The sequence below is a fragment of the Falco cherrug genome, chromosome 3 (genome assembly GCF_023634085.1).
Source record: "Falco cherrug isolate bFalChe1 chromosome 3, bFalChe1.pri, whole genome shotgun sequence".
NCBI classification, from domain to species: Eukaryota; Metazoa; Chordata; class Aves; order Falconiformes; family Falconidae; genus Falco; species Falco cherrug.
Window position 1 is genome coordinate 72,644,178 of NC_073699.1, and position 3,650 is coordinate 72,647,827.

The following is a 3,650-nucleotide window of genomic DNA, read 5'->3' on the forward strand; positions in this document are numbered from 1 at the left end:
ATACTTTCCTGTGTTATTGTGGCAGTATCAAGCAAAGCTTAACAATTTACAAATTAATTTCACTACTGATACTCTAGATGCATCATAAGCATTGAAGAACACAAAATACAATCAAAATTATTGAAAACAAAAACTGCAACAGACCCAAACTGTAAAGCTCTTGGTTTATAAACACCTGGCGATCACATGCTCAAATCAGGAGAAGTTATTCCACTGACTTCAGTAACTGATGGATCAGGCTAAAGGTGAAAGATCTATAGCAGAACTTCAATATTTTGTTTCTATTCTTTACTACTGCAATCAATTCAGAGCTTATTCTTTAGAAATTATTTGTAAGCAGGTCTAAATTGATATGCTGTGACTATAGACAAGATTTGTAAGGAAATGATACAAGTCAAAGCCCTACCCTGGCAGTTAGTGCTTCTTCAGGCATTTGTGCAGCTAAGCACAGCACAAAAAGACTCAATGCTCTTGTTGTGCAGCTTCCAAATAATTGTTTCTTTTGTTAAAACTTCTTTATTTCTGAGATGGAAAAGGAAAAGAATTTGTTGATATGAGAATGAGCCACTGAAGAGAGACAGGAGCACAGTAGAAGGTCCTGGAGATTCTTATAGAAGGACTTGTGTACTGCTTGTTAGCATCTCTGTTGAAGGATGTATTTTTATAGATTTTTTTACTTAAGAAACAATTGCTGCGTACACATGCTAATTAAAAAAACTCCAAAGCTCAACTTGTAGGTTGCTGAAAAACTGCAGTGATTCCGCAGACTAATATTAATTTTTTGTAGAATAATTCTAATTATTTTGAAAACCAACACAGAACACATATGAACTAAGGACATTGCTACATTAAAGTGTATTTTTAGGATCTGGAATATAATACCATCAAATACACAATTGCCACCTAGTTGTACGGCATGGTATCAGAGAGAGGAACCTATTGGAATAACAACAGAAGGAATTCCTGCTTTGGGAATTTATTTACAGTTGTGAAATGCTGTTAATAGAATAAAAGGATGGCTGGAGATTTGAAAGAAAAGACGCGTGAGTTTTGCATGAAGTTACACTTGTCCAGAAACTGTGTGGTAACAGCTTTTTAGTTTAAAACAAATATTTTTGTAACTTTCAGAGTTTTCATTTATCTTACACAGCATTTAGTATTTCTAATCACATAGCTGTTCTCAATGAAAAGTTAAAAAGCAAGGAAATACTAAACCTCAAGAAACTTTCAAGCGTAGCTTAGAAGGACCACAACAGACTGGTTCTTAGTATTGTGCTCAGGGCCACTTCCCTGTTCACTTACTCGTCATCACCTCCATTAAGTGTGTAACGTTGTGCTCATATAACATGTTTGTGGAAGCCTTTTGATGAAACTGCAATAGATAGCAACTGCAAGGAGAAAAGTCTAGAATTGCATGAACAGCCAGTCCCTTACTGGTCCAAAACTGGTAAGTTTTAAAGCATTTGCCCAGACACATACTTAGCAAAACAGTCATGATATTTTTGGGCACCATAATCGCAACAGTTAAGCAGGTGTTGTTTCATGAACCGTCACATTCTTCCTCATTCATCTCTTTTCCAAGCTGAAAGTCCGTCACCTCCTGAAAACCCCTTTTGAACAGAAAAAAAAAAAATAAGAAAAGCATCACAGCGAGGATGATCTTTTCAATTCCCAACATACCCTTTTTGAAATAGAGACCTGGAGCTACACACTTTAGGTAAGATGCAGTCCCATGATGGATTAAGACAGCGGTGAAACCACTTCCTGGTTTGCCCTCTGCTGACTCTAAACAATGTTTCCCATTTGTCCACAGCTTGAGAGATTTTTATACATTCATTAAACCAACCACAAGGGTCACCAAGAGCCTTGTTTTACATGATTACAGCTACTCTAGAGCTCATGGTTGCACATGTATTCAGACCAAGTCACTGGTAATGGGAAAAACGACTGAAGTGCTTTAATTTTACCACAAGATAAACTTACTGAGATCAATTCAGGTACTGTAAAATAGACCTGACTCAAGTTTTACTGTAAATAAAGTTTTTAGGTAAATTGTTTTTACCAGCATGGGTTCTTTTTGCCTAGCTGATGTGTGTTAATTACTCAAATTATAACAAAATTAAAAAAAAAAAAAAAAGAGAGAGAGAGGAGAGCATTTTAGCACTGAAGACCAGTTTCTGTGTGACCTAAGCTCTGACACTTAGATTTGTGAATGACCTTGACAAGATGTGAGAGCAAACTGCAGATTTGGTACAGTGGAAGAGCCGAAGACAGTGGATGCATTCAAGAGGCTAGATAAACAGGCTCCATCATTTAACAGCTGTAACTTGAAAAGACTAAAAAAACCTAAATAAATAATTTACAACAATCAAATTGCTAACATTAGCATCTTAGGCATAAATGTTGTGTTAACTGAGATAGTACAAAGGCACCTGGTAAACAGTATTCATTCAAAATGGATTAGCACTAAAGAAAAACCCCCCACCCACTCCTGCACTTTGTAGCCTCCCTCTCTTCCTTGAGAAAAAAAAACATTCATCAAAAAAAAAAAAATGCTTAGGGACGCATTTTTTTCAGTACTTCAAAAGCTACTGCATGGAATAAATCCGTAACTTTCTGACGTGTTGTGCTCTGTTTGTGGAGTTTACAACACTTATCTCCCTTCTGTTCTTCAGTTAGCTGAACTCACAAAGAGGTCTAAATCAGAGAGTTGGAGGTATTAAGCATAAAGACAGAGCTGTCACCTCCTGACTGGCGAGCGAGGTGGTGCTATCAAGAGCAGCAGACAGCAGGAGAAAGATGGCTGAGAACGGTTTGGGTGTTAAGTCACTGGCATAACATTCAGGACCCACCAGTAAAGCCAGATCCCAGGGCAGGATTCAGTGCTGCCTTCACACTCCAGCAAGCTGAAAAACCTTGGCAATCAATCACACGAGAAAGGCCAGATTCCAAAGGCAGCTGGGATGGGTAAGCAGAACTGCACCCACTGGACTAGCACTATTAAATGATGTGATGGCAGAAAGTAAAACTCTGGAGTTGGAGGAAGAAAGAGAAAATGCAAGAAAGCCTATGCCTGGGACATACAGCCATCACAGAGTCATGGCCAGTTGAGAAAATTGATACAGCAAACCAACATTTGAAAAATACAGTATGCCTGCTCAGAAGAAAGCAACGTGTTTTTAGCAAGTTTCAGGCTTTTCTTCTGAGTTGATCTCAGTCCTTTCTTATTGTCTTTTTCCACTTGTGCAGAGTGCAGTTTTCTTCTGCCAGATCATTTATTTATAACAAAGATAAAAGGACTACTCACCACAATACCATCGTGGATGACACCAAAACCCAACATTGTTTGCCATTTACTCACACCTCGTTTACAACCAGTCAGTTCACTTCCAGTCCTTGCTTGCCTACCCACATGCTTTTTTCAAGACTGGGAGTCCTCACACTTAGTCCCTTTTCTAAGGGAGGCTACCGCACCCAGCACATGCACCCAATCCACGGCTGCAAACCCAGAACGAGCTGTGTTTTCAGGGAGCGTTGTGACACAAAGATCGGTAGCATCCAAACCCCCTTGCTTTCTAACCTCACCTAAGAGGGAAGCTAGGTACGGCTGGGTGAGGAGTCCGATATAATAAAACTCACTAACAGCAGAC